Genomic DNA, 17,161 nt, shown 5'->3' on the forward strand with positions numbered 1-17,161 from the left:
AAGTAGATTCGAATATACAATAAACATGATGTGCAAAGAGCAAATTTTATTAATGTAGAAATGGATTTTATCAATGCAAAAAAAAACAAATTCGATTATTGTGATATTTAAGCATGAGAAAGCATTCAAATTTATAAAACACGATTTCAGTAGGTGTTTTATGAGAAAACATTGAACAATTTTTTAAATAGTGAACAAAAAATAATTTACGTAGAAAAGAGAGTGAAAATATTTTAAATAATGCTGAACAGAAAATAATTTTTTGCAAAAAACAGTGAACAATTTTAATTAATGTAGAAATTAATTCATATTTTGAAATTAAAAATCTCTATATTTTACAATGCTTCTATTTAAATAAATAAAAACATAAAAAAAGTACTTATATTTATGTTTATGTTTATTTGTTGATAATCTGAAAAAAAAAAAAAAAAAAAAAAAAAAAAAAAAGTTACAAGGTACTCGAGCTTAGTGAGCTGGAGTACTGTAGAAATAAAATAAACAGCATTTTAAGTTTATGTTTATTTGTCGATAATCCAAAAAAAAAAAAAGTTACAAAGTACTCGAGCTTGGTGAGCTCGAGTTCTGTATAAACAACATTAATGGCAGAAAAGGCGCTTTCTTCACAGTTGCCTTGTTCCTGCAGATCCAAATATACCATAAAATAGAGAAAAAGGACAATCAGAAGTGCTTTAAGATCCCCAAAACTCCCTCCCTTCGTCCGGCTCTTCATCCATGCCTGAATCAAGTAAGGCAATATGAAATCAGTTCTAATGTACAAATCAAACCAAAACAGATTTCTCTAGAAGAAATGGAAAAAAAAAATGGTCTTTCAGTATCTTTGACTCAAATGACCAAGTCCTCAAATGCCTTCTCAATTTTGCCCTCACAAGAAGAAAATTCAAAAAATTCTCCCAATTATGACAATTTGTTTAGAAGGCAATTGTAACCTACATAACTGGTTCCCAAGCTCAGGGTCTTCACTTATGGTTGTGCCAGTAAAGATTAATAAAGGAGTAGGTAGCTTGGTTTCGACAATTTCTAGTATGAAACAACCACTATTCTTTTTCAACCAAATAAGCCCTAGATTTGGAATGAGGCCTTATGAGCTTGTCAGCAACACGAACAGGAATTTGTTAAATTCTCTCATAAATTCATAATCATTTTCAGAATTCCACCTAAAAACATCTTTCACTAGCACATATGCCATAACATGCAGAGAACCTAAGCATTTTTATTAGACATCCCTTTGCCTTTGGGGATATCCAATAAAATAGGAACCCTATATACACACACACACACACACATGGATGTCTATAAAGGTGTATTATCAATTTACTATGAAATGTATTTCATCAAGCTAAAATGGCAAAACAACAATGAAAATGTGACAAAACGTAAATTCTAGACATAATGCATCGACAACAATAACAAGTAGAGCAAGGTTTACAAATCTAAGCATACTTCCTTCTCCAAGTTTCAACCTTGTCTACATAGTTGTTTGCCTACATGAATCTAATTACTAAAAAGATAAACATGTGAAATGAGCATGGAGTGTTTGCCTTGGTTATGATTTGAAATAAGTTTGGAAAATTTTAAGAATATCAAGAGCCCAAAGCACAAAAGACATATATGGTAAAAATTTCCATAATTAACGCGCAATGTTATGTATAAAATGAGTTTAAACTATCAATATTACAGTTCAACAGGGTAATGCAGGTGATAAGCTCATACTAGTCGTTCCATTGAAAATTGATGTTACATATTAAACTCAGAAAAAAAAGGGGGGGGGGGGGAAACAAAGTAAAGAAAAGAACAAAAAATATAACTTATAAAAAGATAAGTCATGTTTAAATGAGATTCAAATATTATGAAGATCTCACCCATGCCTCTGCACAAGCATCACATGTGATGATGAGATGTAAGATGTTTTCTCAACCTTGCAAAACGGTGGAAGCACATGGCTAAGGCCACTTTGTAATATTAGTGTTCGATACCTTTTTTCCACTAGTGACATTGCTACCTTTTTGAACTTTTTCTTCAATTGTAGTTATTAATTCATGGCGTGTATCTCTTTCATCTTCATCTAATTTGCTGATTACAAATAGTGTCATTAATAGCTTTCTGAACTTTTTTCCTAAATTGCAAACAAAATGAGGTTATGCTTGTGGATTTCTAAAATGAGGACAGGGAAGGCAGGGAGGAGGGTGGGGAGGGATTTACAGCTTGCATACTCTACAGATCAAAGTACTAGAATCCTTAGATTTAGAAGCAGAAGGAGGATTGAGAAAAATTACTACCTATCAAACTCAAATACGCTAACGTTGTAGAAAGGAAGAGGCAGAAAGGCAGCCCCACCAAAGGTTTAGTAACGGTTAGACTGAGCTTTTGCAAAACATGTGTCATGTAGTTGTGGACCACGTGAAAATGTAGAAGGGAAGATATTTGGTGAAGGAACAGATGAACAATATGCGTAGGGGTACCAGGTTGGAAACGGCACAGCAAAGATTCCAAATTTTGGACATTATATCCACAAAGCTTAGATTTTGATACCCGCCCATAGTTTGTGAGTTTCAATGCTTAACAAACCAGTATGTTTGGCAACAAAAGCCTTTCAGTTTTGATGTTTACTTTCTTTCAAGGAGATGATTTCTTCCTTTTTCGTCCTAGTCAAATTGCTAGGAGTCTCACAACTCCAATCAAACATATGGTGGGCATTCCATTAATATTTGTACACATGAAAAAGAAATTGAAGCAACCAACAAAACTTGAATTAAGAAGAAAGACAATGACTTACAGAGAAAAAAGTTGATTAACCTTCAATCACATTCCTCATACTCACTTGACTCCTCACTTGACTCTTCAGCAAATTCCTCGTACTCACTTAACTCCTCACTTGACTCTTCAACCATAAAATCTGTGGGCCTTTCAATCCTTTTTGGCTGAGGTTCTTAATTAGAGCTTCCAGTCCCATCATAGTCATCACGAGTTCGATTGGCTTTGTAACCTTCCTCGGCCGTTGCCGCCGCCGCCATCGAATTGTCGAATTTAAGATCTTCAATGTCTTTCTTGTATACTATTCACAACCCACAGTTCTTTACCATTAATGGGACTGAGAACGAAAATCCACAGGAATTAATTTTAATTCCAAACTGACTGAATCCATTTGCATCGCGTTCGCACAATGATTTCATTTTTTTTCTTCTCGTCGTCTTCAGGATGCAAATAAATTAGCCAAGTGTGATCTGACAAAGGAACAATGTCACATACGCCTGGTTTTCTAAGCATTTCTTCTCCATTGACTATCAAGCAATAGTTAAGTGAACCTTCTTTGAGGATTTGGTGATGTGGATGAGAACAAAATACAGCACAAACAGCAATCCCGATCCACTCATTACACAAAAGAGAATTAGGTTCTTGAATACTAACCTCATCCCTAATACTTTGATGCATAAACCACTTTGGAAGTTCACTTCCAGGGATAACACCGTTATATCTGTAGGCAAATTTATTAGAGCACCGGAGGGAACTTATTATTGTTGCAAAAAACAGCAATCCACTGTCAATAAAGCCTTGATTCTCAGCCAATTTACTGCAATTTGAAAGGAAGAGGTATCTCCCTGAAATAGAATTTGGATCTGCTGGTAATAGATCTGGTAGCGTTTCCAATGAGGTACAACCCATTCCCTTAATATATTTAATATTTAATGTAAGCTTTGGAAATGATCGAAGACTCGTACAATTGCTCACCACCAAATATTCCAGGTTAGATAGTTGAGTGATGTTTTCTGGAAGGAAACTAAAATTATTTCCATTTAGATATAATTTTTCTAAAGAGAATAAGTGACAAATATCATTGGGGATTGCATTGAGATTGCAATAACTTAGATTCAGTATGGTCAAAGAACGTAAGCTTGATAAAGAAGTTGATAACAAGCCCATGCGATTGGGACTTTTGGGCTTAAATCCACCAAAAGCTAGTTCTTTAAGATTTTAAAAAAGAGCATTGGAATAAGCCATAAGTCCTGTGGCAGTTCCACTCACATCAACATCCTCTACACTTTTCTCAATCACCAAATTTTCCATTTTTGAACATCCGGAAAAATTGAGATCATTAAGTTGCTTCAAATTAGAAAAGGTACTAGGAAGAGACATGAGATTTTTGCAATCTTTTGCATTCAATGAAGTAAGGCCAGTCAAATTCCCAATTGATGTGGGTAATTTTGTAATAGTAGTGCCATCTAAGTAAAGCCTTGATACACTTTTCATATTTTCGCCAAACTCTGGAATTCTTCTTAAATTTGAGCAACTACAAAGATTAAGGATCTCAAGAGACTTCATTTAAAACTTGCTTGGAAGACTTTTGAGGTTTTTACAGCCTTTTAGGTTAAGAAAAGTGAGTTTTTGATGAACTCCAATGTGCAAGGAATGTAAACTTATACAACCCTTGAGAACCAATTTCTCCAGTTTTGGGATTTCATTGAAGTTAGCTTCAATCAATTTTAGTGATTTCTTCAATTTGATGAACTTCAAACTATTAAAAGACTATAAAAAGCAAAAAAGGAAAAAAAAAAATAGTTTCTACAAAATCGTACGGTTTAATGAAACTTAAAATTAAAGTTGTATAAGGTACCTAAATTACCTTTTGTGGGAAACTTGATGGAAAATATTTTGAAGGGTATCCTCTCCAATCAAGATATCTCAAGGCATTAGGAAGATATTTGGGCTCACGCAAAAGATGAACGTTATCAATTATGAGCAATTTAAGATCAAGAACCTTTGAAAAGCATTCCGGATTCCAATATGCCTCTTTTTGTTTTTGCAACTTTAAGACTATGCCTTGAATTGCTTTTGTTCCCTAGTAATCATGAAGAGAACATATTAGTGAATTGCAAAATGTAAGATTACAAAAGCTACTCTATGTTTACTATTTTAAATAAGGGTAAAACTTAAGAACAATACCTTAAGTGCAGTTCATTAGGTACTCCGATAAAATTCAAACTCATAGTTGAATTTAATTTAATTATCTTTGAAAATGATAATATCATATTTTATTGTTCAATTTAAGCAAATGAATGAATTTGATTAGGGAAACTAGTATATTGAACCTAAAGTATTATATATATATGTGTGTGTGTGTGTGTGTGTGTGTATGTGTATGTGTGTGTGTGTGTGTGTGTGTATCTTTTCACCTTGAATTATATAATAGGGTACATGCTCAAGTTTTATAAATAATTGCTTACTGTATTTTCTGTCGGTACATCATTAATGTCCTTAAACAACCACAATTTGCCACGCTTTTCTGGCTCTTTAGGACACTCTTCATAAACTATGCGCTTCCCCATTTCTTGAAGAAAATCATGCATCCACAAGGTCAAGATAATTTAGTATTTCTACTACATCTTTTTTCTTTTCATGATTAAAGAAACAAGCAATATTTAGGAATATTTCCTTCTCTGTTTCATGTAGTCCTTCAAAACTTGTTCTTAGTGCTCGGAAAATACATTCTTTTGGAAACTGTTTTACCCTATTTAATGCACTTTTCCATTCATTGATAGTTTATCAGACAAAAACAAACCCAAAATCTCGATAGCTAAAGGAAGCCCACAAGCATAATATACAAAGTCTTTGGATAGCTTTAGATAATCTTCAGGAGGATGATCTTTTTTAAATGCTTTTAAACTCAAAAGATGAAGAGATTCATCTTCAGTCAATCCATTAACCTCATATATTTCATCAACTCTACGGGTCGGTAGCAAATTCTTATCTCTTGTTGTTATAATAACTCTACTTCCTAAACCAAACCAAGTACGATTCTCTGCTAACTTGTTTAATTGGTCCAATTGATCTACATCATCAAGAACAAGAATAATTCTTTTATGACGAAACCTACTCCCGATCACCAAAACTCCATCATTAACATCTTGTACACTAATATCTTCATTCAAAATTTGAAGAATAAGTTGCTGTTGTAATTTTACTAAACCATCTTTTTCACAAACTCCCCTAACATTAGCAAGAAAACAACCACCTTCAAACTCATTTGAAAACATACGAAAAACAACTCTTGCAAGAGTTGTTTTACCTATTCCTCCCATCCCCCAAATTCCTATAATGCGAACATCATTTGACCCTAAATCCAAACATGACTCCAATTTCTCCCTTCTAGAAATTATTCCTACTAGGTTTTCGGTATTTTCTGGGAATGAATAACCTAATTTATGTCATAATTCTCCCACAATCTTTTGTATAATTTGTGACTCAGGCCTACAACGAAGAAAGAACAATACGTGATTAGTGTGAACCAAAATAAATACATTAAAAATTTGAGAAAATTTATTATTTATTATTTTGATTGAAAATTAATTGGCTCAAGACAAACTTGAAAAAGCTACAAACATGTAGTTAGGCCTACATAAGGTTCAAAAAACCACTATATATGAGGTGAGTGTTATGTGATGATTTGAAAGAAAGAAATGTCAAATTGGATTACCTATTTGTACATGCCATCCTTTGAGATTGGCCACTTCTGTCAAAGCAGTTCTCCATGTTTGCACATACTCTATGCGGTCCTTGAAACGTTCTTCATGTTTATCAAAGGCTTGGGCAAAAGTACCCTTTTGTTTTCGTACATTAGATGGATCCACATTATAAAAAATTGGTATAACCGTCATTTTCATCTCTTTCATGCGCTCAATGATCTTCACAAGTTCATCCAAACACCATGTAGAAGATGCATAGTTTCTAGAGAAAATAACAATTGCAAACCTTGATTCTTCTATTGCTTTCAAAAGCTCGGGTGTAATAGATTTTCCAGTTTCAAGTTTTTCCTCATCTCTAAATAGGGAAATGCCCTTTTGTTTTAAGGCAACATATAAATGGTTGGTAAAACTATTGCGCATGTCCTCACCTCTAAAATTGAGAAAGACATCATATCTAGTCCATCTCACATCTACAGCATCCCAAACAGTCTCATCAATTGAACACAAGAATGCCCTTATGCGGACTTTCCAAAATGCATAATTGCTTCCATCAAAGTATGGTGGAGCATTGAGAGATTGAGATCGATCCATCTCAAACGGGGTCAAGAATCGCACTTAGGTAATTAAACCACTGCAAGTGCACCCGCTTTGATACCAATTGAATGTTCAAAAAGTGTGTAAAACACCTATGAACATTTAGACCCCCAAATTACTAATTACCAACACAAGCTTATTATCAAATAATGTATGTGCGGAATATGAAAATAAGCTAAATTAGAATTGGTAATACAATCTAAACCGAAATTAATCACAACCACGACAGCAATTAAAAGTTAAAGATTAAGGGAAGAGAGATGCAAACACAAAGACAACACAGCAATGTGTTATCGAAGAGGAAACTGAAGTCCTTGGCATAAAACCTCTCCGCCGCCCTCCAAACGATCAATAATCCACTAGAGAATGAAGTTGGGATACATGAACAGCAGAAGACCCTCCAAGCCTAATCTACCCAGTGTACCTAAGCCCTCCAAGCTTTTTGCTCCAACGAGGTTACGCCGAACCTTTGTCTTCTCTAGCTTACCGGATTCCGCTATAGCCCATAGCATCAACCAATATCAATTGGTCCCTTCCTAACTGCTTCCCAAGCACCAAATAACTTTCTCATAGATATGGGTATGGTGAGAAAATGATTTGGCTAAATGCACCTCTCAAGGATGTAACAATGGAGAGGGTAAGAGTAGAGAAATTTGGAGAATCAAAGGATAAAGATTGTGGTTGAGTCAATCTTATTTTTCTCTAGGGTTTCTCTCTCAAAATTCTCTCTGGAAGCTCTCAACATTTCGTGGGTATAAGGGTATTTATAGTAGGGTGTGTATGGAATGTGGAAAGTCGGTTTCAGCCAAACAGGGCATTCTGGCGATTAAAGCTCGTGACTGAAACGATTCGCGAGTTTGAATCGTGAGGTAACTACCCGGCCAGCTGGAGGTTTTGTCTTGTAGTGCGACAGCTGGCGTGACCCTTCAGCTCCCCCTGCATGCTTCACATGTATGCCTCCTTTGGTGACTCTTTAGTTGCGAGATCTAGTCGCGAAGCCCTGCTTGAGTGCACACTCTTGAGCTTTTCTTCACACTCTCTCATACACTACCCTTACATGATTCCCACTTAAATATAGGGTTTCTAAACGTTTAATTACAAGCAAATTGGCACGGAATAAAACCAACAAAATGATTGAATAAATTTAATCTTACAAGTTAAATTTTCTTAATAGGACCAACGATATAGAATGGAAATAGTGTAAATTCGGTCAGTGTTACAATGACTGCCTAACATGCCAATAGTTAGCTATCACATAATAATAGAATATTATGGGGAAAATTTTGTAGTTTAATATTTGGTATAAGAGGAGAATAAGTATGGACTCATTTTTAGTGTGTTGTTCGTTACATGAAAGTGGTCAAATAAGTAATAATAATAACTGGAGATTAACCGTGAATATTAAGTGAAAATTTATTCATTAGCTTATTACATAGGGTGATTTGGTATCTCGCAATGGAGATTGAAGTATTATAAAGATTATAAAATTAAAGTATTATTCATAAATAAGGCTGCGTTTGTTTTGACTTCAAATTATTTCAGGAAATACTTTTACACCCTTTCGTGTGTTTGGTTGCGCATGAAAAATAGAATTTTCTGGAAAATCATTTACTTTGATTGTAAAAAGAGGCATTTGACCCGGAAAATGAATGCAGGTTCCATTTTACCTTCAAATCATTTTCGGGCTCATAGACGCGCAAAGAGCGAGAGAGAGAGAGAGAGAGAGAGAGAGAGAGAGAGAGAGAGAAAGAAGAGAGATCGCACCCCAATACCGACGCCGTCGACTTCGCGCCGCCTAGATTGTCCCGTCGAGACCGCATCACCACCGAGATCGCACCCCAACACCGACGCCGCCATCTAGATCGTCATCACCCAAGACCGATCCACCCAAAACCGATCTTATTCTCGACCCAAAGCTCATTAGCACCATTGTTCTCGTTCTGACCCAAAGCTCATCGGCACCACCGATCTCGTCGTCTCGATCTTGTCGCCCATGACCCATGACCGATCTCTCTCTTTCCCTCAATTTTCAGTCAATCTCTCTTCCTCCCTCTCTCAGTTTGACGATGGGACAGAGGGAGTACAACATATTTGGGCCAAATTCATAAGTTTATGCTTTTGGTTAAATGGTATCCCAAGTTCCCAACACATTTCGATTGGAGTCTCCAAGGTATTATATTATGTAATTGCTTCTTAAATTTTAAGATTGGGCATTGGGTATTGGAAGCAAAGAGACACAGTCACGTGCAAGCATGCACATATATAATAAGGGATTTCTCTCTAAACAGCCTGATTGTTCTTTCACAAATTGAAGATGCCAATAACTGTTTTGCACTATTTGTGATATCATCAAATTGAAAATGTAATAGTGTGAACATGACAATTACCCAACAACAAGTGGACTAGAAAAGAAAAAAAAAAGTGAAAAGAAAGAGGAAATGCGGGAATATTAAAGACAACGAGGTTGACCAAAACAAACCCATTTGCGTAGCTTTTTTTTTTGTTTTTTTGTTACACCCATCTTAATTCGGTTTTTCTTTTTCTTTTTCTTTGGTTTGTCTTTTCCTGTATTTTTCATTTTTTTCCCCTTTTTTTTTCATTCATTTATTCTCATTTGTTTTGGATCCTTGGACTTGAATTTCTTTTAATATTTTATAAAATGCAGAACCCACCCCTAAGTTTCTCCATAATTCATTTTAGTCCTCTAACATAGTTTAATTTTAGTTCTTTAAATTTTAAATTTATTCAATTAAGGTTTTTCCATCAACTTTTGTAAAAATTTTTGATAAAAAAAATCTGTAAAATATTTTTCACTTATTAATTGAATTTTTTTTTATAATAAAAATTTGAAGAAAAATTTAATGATTGAAAAATTAACTACAACATATAATAAAATTCTATGAAAAAAATCTTAATTAAATAAATTTTAAAGTTAGAGGACCGAAATAAAAGAAAACAAAGTTAAAGAACTGAAATGAATTTTGCTTACATTGTATAGATTTGCGGTATTACACAATTTTTATAAATAAAATTACATATATTCAATTTGCATGGAAGAATATAATCATGGATTAAGGATATTGAACTTCCCACAACTATGGTTTTCCTTAACATCAATAGCCGGGAGTGCCCTAGGACCTAGCCCCATGATTAATGTACCATTTATACATGTTACCAAACCCACCATCACCAATTTCCTCACAAATAAACTTATCAAGCATTGCTTTGCATCATGCATTCTCTGTTATGAGCTCATGTAGTTACTCAAACCCAGCTACACTAATAATGAAAACATTATCAAGATTTGTTTGTTTTCTAAATTTATGTAATTAGATATTCTTCTCTAATTCACTTTGATGGAAGCACGTTATATATATAGTTGAAATGGTTGTGGGAATTTAAAAACCATGTGTTGGAAACCTCACGATTTGCCAATTAAGCTGCAAAGCTATTATCAAACAGATTTTCAATTTATTAAATAAATAAAATCTAGAAGAATTCATTAATTGAAGATACCGAATGATTGTAGGGCGCCCAAGCTATTTACTTGTGGAACACACAGAAGGAAAAACAACCTTGAACGAGAGAAAAGATTTTCTCAACAAGAGAGACTTTCAAATGTACACTAGGGAAAAAGTAGACACCGAATTTGTGGTGTGAATTTAAATAGCTGGAATTTGGTTGATAAAAATCTCTTTTGTATTTGTTTGTTTATTAACAAGCCAAGCTTAAATATTATTTTTAGTCTTATTTGATAAACTAGCGAGGGGAACTTTTGCATCTACACTAAAGAAAAAGTAGACCCTAAAATTGTTGGGGGGAAAATGGGCATTTACTCCTAATTTACAAACTATGCAGCAAAATACTCTTGTTATAAAACTATTTAACAAAATACCCCTATTTTTTAAACTCAATTTTAACAAAATCGAGTTACAGGTGAAACTCAATATTAGCAATGTCAAGTTCCATGCATCTTTTGCCACTTAAATTTTTTTGAAGATATCAAGTTTTACACCGAGTTTCAAAATAAGGGCATTTTGATAAATAATTCAAAACATGTGCATTTTGCTACATACTTTTCAAATTAGGGGTAAATGGCTATTTTTCCCAAATTGTTGTGATGGTAATACCTATTTTCCCCAAATTGTTGTTAGTAACTGGGATTTGGTTGATAAAAATCTCTTTTTTATGTCTATTTATTTATTAACAAGCCAAGCTTAAATTTTATTTTTGGGCTTTTTTGATAAACAAGCTCAGTACAAATAATGGGCTTGGTAAGCTTGAAAATAGGCTTGATTAATAAGCCCGAACAATCTTTCTGCCGTGCCCCTATGATTTCCATGGTGGTACACATGGCCCACTTATATCCATTTATCTCATTTTCCATGTCTAAAAAGAATATATATATATATATATATATATATATCAAAGTACTAGAATTCTTAGACTTGGAAACCTAGAAGCAAGAGGAGGATTGAGAAAAATTATTACCTATCAAACTCAAAGACACTAACGTTGTAGAAAAGAAGAGACAGAAAGGCAGCCCCACCAAAGGTTTAGCAATGGTTAGACCGAGCTTTTGCAAAACATGTGGAATGGTGTCAATGTAGAAGGGAAGACATTTGGTGAAGCAATAGATGAACAATATGTGTGTATGGGCCCATAGAATGGGGACAAGAGTTCAGTGTGTGTGTGTAATTCAGTTTGTAGAGTTTCTATGCTTAATGAAAATGAGAGGGAGTTAGAAGTATAATTTTAAATGGAAGAAAACAACATATTATTGTGGAAAATTTACAATGGGTAGAGCAAAATTTACCCATGGAAAATTCACTCACTTTCTCTCTCCTCTGGTCATGGGAGTGCTCTTATAGTGGAAAACTGGTCAGAACTCTAGTTGTTGATTCATGCTTTTTTCTATTTCTATGATGTTGAAGATTTTTTTTTTTTTTTTTCTTTTTCTGGGGCCCAAACCCATTAGGAGACAAACCCAAGTCAAAGTACTTAATGTACTTGGGGCTTACAAAACAATCTTTGCGCTTCGGGACAGCCATCAAGCCTCATTTCTGTGAATGACCCCCTTAATGGAGAAGTTTATGTACTTTTTCACCTCTAAGTAGTATGTACATTATACTTAAGCTGCAAGCCAATCTTTGATATAAAACAAAAAGTACCGCCCATGAATGATCATAACAAAATGTTTTTTTCTTTGGATAAAAGGTTAGAAAACCAAATTTGGGAACTTAAGAAATAAGATGAATTCCATGCCATATTTCAGTTTCAGGAAAAAAAAAAAAAAAGAAAAAAAAAAAAAGTGGAACTTAACAAACAAGTTTGTCTCCATGGCTTATATCAGTCTTCATTATATATAAGAGAAGCATGTATTGTACTAATATTGAAGTGATCATTTGTTTGTAGTAGTAGTAGAAGTTCATAAGTATTGATGGCTTACATTCCTCCACACAAGTGTCACTCATACGAAGCTTCTAGTAGTAGTGAATATAGTGATACGCATAAACGACCCTCACCAATCCCACAATCCCTTGTTCCTCAATTCAGAAGAAATCTTCATTTGAGGTTGCCACCCAAAACCCTTTCACAAAGATGTGGAAAGATCGTTTATAATTATGCAGAGCAGGCTATTTCCACATGGTTTCCTGTTGGTTTGGATCACAATCACCAGTTTCCATCTTCTGTACATGTTACCCCAGTTCCCTTGCAACTTTTTGGAAGAACAACAGGAACAAATCCACTAGTTTTGTTCAATAACAACAACAATCATCCAGGTAAATGTTATTATTTTTCTGCTCAGATTTTTTGTTTGTAACTAATTATTAATAATGGGTTTGTTCGTTATGGTTAGTTGAGCAAGTGAGGAGTCCATGGGTGTATATAGCAAAAAATGTTGTGTCAGACTTGCTTTCTTCTTTTGAGAATGTCAGGGATGAAAAGTTGGAAGACGTCAAGGCAAAGTTGGTTGCTAGATTTGGAAAAATTCTTTTTCATGAGTAAGTCATGCTTCTATTCTATTCTACGAGTCATTGTTTTTGTTAATAGTTTGTTTGTGTTTTTTTTTTTTTTTTTTTTTGAGGGGGGGGGGAGGAGACACCCTATGAAAATCTAATTCTGTATAATGAAAAAAAGTGAAATTATGAGGTTGGCACGAAGAATTGAGTGAGATAAATCCAAAAGCATGAGTATTAGGATGACACTTATTTGTTATGCACTTTGCTACCTCAAACCTAAGCAGGGTTGTCAACTGTCAATTGATCTTTATATTTTGACCAAGAAAATAACTTAAACTTCATTAGCCCAAAACTTTAATGATACACTCACTCAGTTAGAGTAACAATATGATATGAAGTCTGTTGCTGGTGTTGCTACTTAGCACCTCCTCGCCTTACAAGTTCTAGGTGGAGGGTGAGGTTATGAGTTTAAGATATACTGGATGCCTGTGTAACTTAAAATAAAAAAATAAAAAAAAAGGCATGTCAGGTGTCATTTATTACTAGATATTTGTCTCAACATTACTGAATCTTGTCATATAAAGTTATTACTGCAAAAGCACAAGGTCATACAGAGAAGTTGTCAATAAAACATGGGCAATCTGTTTCTAATGCAATTGTGCAGAAAACTTGCTTATGCAGATATGTGCCCTTCACCATTATTTATCAATTATAGTCTACTCTTTTTATCTGGTTCTCTGTCTATTGGTCGCTTCTTTCCCCTGGTGTTTTTTACAAACATACATTATCCTTGGTTTCTCATATTTGATCCTAGTGGTTCAGGACTTTAGGTTAAGGCTATTCTAAATTAACTAGACCTAAGATTTCTGGGTTTACCTTTTTAGCCTAAATAGACATGAGATTTCTAGTCTTACCATATCATTTAAAATACCCTCCATGTTTGAATTACAATGGGGCTATGATCGGTGTTCAGTACTGACTCTAACGTTGCATAGGCTTAAGGATTCCAATCATGAAAATCTTAAATGAAACTTAGATTCCATTAATGAGGCCAGCCTATTTTTCTCTCTTGACCTCAACAAAGAGAGCACATATATTTCTTTGTTCTATGCAATCAAATACAATTTCCGATACAATTCTCTTAAGGCTTGTTCACCACGCCCACATCATGCCAAAATCAGATCCTCGGACCATCCCTTACTATAAAGGATTTATAAGCAGAAATTTCTCCTACACCCATCATGCCAAAATATGCCTCAAAGCTTTCTAAAGACGACACACATATAAGGCCTTCTAACAACTTCAGAATTTATTAGCAGAAATTTCTCCTACACCCATCATGCCAAAATATGATCCTCAAAGCTTTCTAAAGATGACACACATTGACTTTCCCCTTTGTTCTAGGGATGACCAGGAGTGGTTTTGTTCTGAGTTTAGAGTGTGGCAAGACACCAGAGATCCCAACTTTGTATTTGACTTATTATCACCAGTCTCTGCCGAGCTACCACTTCCAGTTGATGTTTTGAGAGACTATACTCTGGAGTTTGAGATCAGGGTTGAGAGTGCCCTTATGGATCCAAGGGAATGCCTGAGGGAGGCCGTCAAGGATAGAGACTGTTGCATGGAGCTGGCTGATACCCTTATGGAGGATATTAAGGAGATGAGTAGTGCACAGGAGGGTGAGCTTGCTACTCTTAGGGCAGAGCTTAATCAGAAGGGGCCAACCCCTTTAGGCACAGAGGCAGAGTATGTTCAGCTAAGATCCCGGGTTGTGGGTTTGGAGGATGAGCTTGCGGATCTTACTCAGCGATTTGCTGCTTTGGATCATACTTGGGATGAGGAGAGAGCCGCACTGGAGGCCAGTAGGGACAAGGCTAGTAGCAGGGCCGATGGCTTAGCATTGGAGCTAGTGCAAGCAAGGGCCTACATTCATTCCTCTTTGAGCATGGAGTATGGGCGAGAGGGCGATGAGCCTAGTGAGCCGCAATTGGCCTTCCGTCGCCTTCAGATTGAGCTGGCTGAGAGGGAGGAGGCTTTGAGAGTTGCTACTACAGAGGTGGGCACCTTGCGGGCTTTGCTAGAGATTGAGAGACAAGGCTCTACTTCTGATTCCACGATGGAGAGGGAGCTGGTTCGTCTTCGACATTCACATGACAGACTCAGAGGGGTTGCCAAAGAATTGGGCTTTGATGCGGCCGGGTTACTTCGCACTCATGCTCATGATGACCTAATTCTCTATACAAGTTTTGGGAGATTGTGTCAGGCTGTGTCTGATTGCTTGGACCATGTTTGACTTTTTGGTGTTCTTTTCTAATTATTTTGCTTCTGCACATGAGCTATGTAGTTAGTTTCCCATCATGTATGGAAAGATCCTTCATAAATTGCTAGGCAATTGCGTATGGCCTTCCACTTTTTGTTTGAGTTCTTAAAGCATAGTCTAGTTTGTTAGGCATGCTTAGAAACTGAGAGATGGTGGAGAGAGATGTTTATGATGATATTCTGGATATATTTATGTGATGAGATTTCATGTTTTGGTATCAGAATGCATAAAAGAAACTGAATGGAACAATACAGGCATGTTAATGAATATGTAGGCAAATGCATTGAGAATGCAAGATTATACAAATAAGTGATAAATGTAGAATCCATGCATATCAATATCTTATTTTTCCAAGGATACATCTTGTTCTAGATGGATCATTTCCTTTTCCCATTGAGGTGCATTTCCTACTGGCATGAACCAAAACATCTTGAGCAAACCACCGAGTCGTGGCAATATTGTAAACAGAGAGCAACCTTAGAGGTGTCTTCCTATCTTGTTTGGGATACTAGATCCATCTAATTTTCTAGTCTTAAGCAGAAATTGAAGTAGGCCAAGCTGACTGATTTTTCTTTTAATATGTGACCGAACCAAGATGGCTACCTACGTACCTCCTCGAGGAAAGATCAGGTCATCACATAGTTCAACTGACTTTTGATTGCCTTAATTTTTGCCTAGACTGACATTTCGGTTTTTCAATCTAACAAGCTCTCTTACACTTTTTCTTTTGCTCTCCTTTTACGTAGACCACCCTTTCGAGTTTTCAATCTACCTTTTGTATTTTCTCACACTTTCTTTCTTTTGGCTCTCCTTTTGTGTAGGTCACCCCTTCGAGTTTTCGATCTACCTTTTTACATTTTTTTTGTTTTTGGTTTTTTTTTTTTTTGACATGATAATATAGAAATGAGGTGCACTGAGATGCTGCTTCATGCACAGTACCATATGACAACGTCATAATTGGTGGGCATATTGAAGTCATGCCCGTCCATATCGGCTAGAATCAAGGCTCCTCCGGAAAAGGCCTTCTTTACTACATATGGGCCCTCGTTTTTCGATCTACCTTTTAACATTTTTTTTGTTCTTTTTTTTTTTTTTACATCAAAATATAGAAATGGGGTGCATTGAGATGCTCCTTCATGAAAAGTACCATATGACAGCGTCATAATTGGTGGGCATATTGAAGTAATGCTCGTCCATATTGGCTAGAATCAAGGCTCCTCCGGAAAAGGCCTTCTTTACCACATATGGGCCCTCATAAGTTGGGGCAACCTTTCCTCTGTGATCAAGCGTGGCCTAGTTGTGCTTCTTCAAGACTAGATTGTCTTCTTCAAAGACCCTAGGTCTAACTTTCTTGTTGAATGCTCGCTCGACACGGCGTTGGTACAACTGTCTATGGCACATTGTGGTCATGCACTTTTCATCTATCATGTTCAATTGTTCATATCAGGAACAAGCCCATTCAGCTTCAGATAGCTCTATCTTAAATAAAATCCTAAGAGATGGGATCTCTACCTCTATAGGGAGAATGGCCTCCATGCCATATACCAATGAATACATGGTCACACTCGTGGAAGTACGAATAGAAGTGCGATATGTGCACGAAGCAAACGGCAAGTACCCATGCCAATCCTTGCATGTGTCTGTCATCTTCACCAAGATTTTCTTTATGTTCTTGTTAGCGGCTTCCACTGCACCATTCATCTGAGGGCGATAAGGAACCAAATTTCTGTGCTCGATCTTGAATTGTTGGCAGAGTTGCTGGATCATTTTCCCATTTAGGTTCACGCCCATTATTTGTAATGAGC

At 35.7% G+C, this 17,161-nt stretch overlaps 1 pseudogene; it reads right to left on the bottom strand.

Moving 5' to 3' along the window:
• Nucleotides 1–611: 611 nt before the first annotated feature.
• Nucleotides 612–6,935, bottom strand: LOC142614766 (TMV resistance protein N-like; annotated as a pseudogene).
• Between the last annotated feature and the right edge of the window lie 10,226 nt (nt 6,936–17,161).

This window comes from Castanea sativa, chromosome 11 (assembly GCF_040712315.1).
Source record: "Castanea sativa cultivar Marrone di Chiusa Pesio chromosome 11, ASM4071231v1".
In the NCBI taxonomy this organism is placed as follows: Eukaryota; Viridiplantae; Streptophyta; class Magnoliopsida; order Fagales; family Fagaceae; genus Castanea; species Castanea sativa.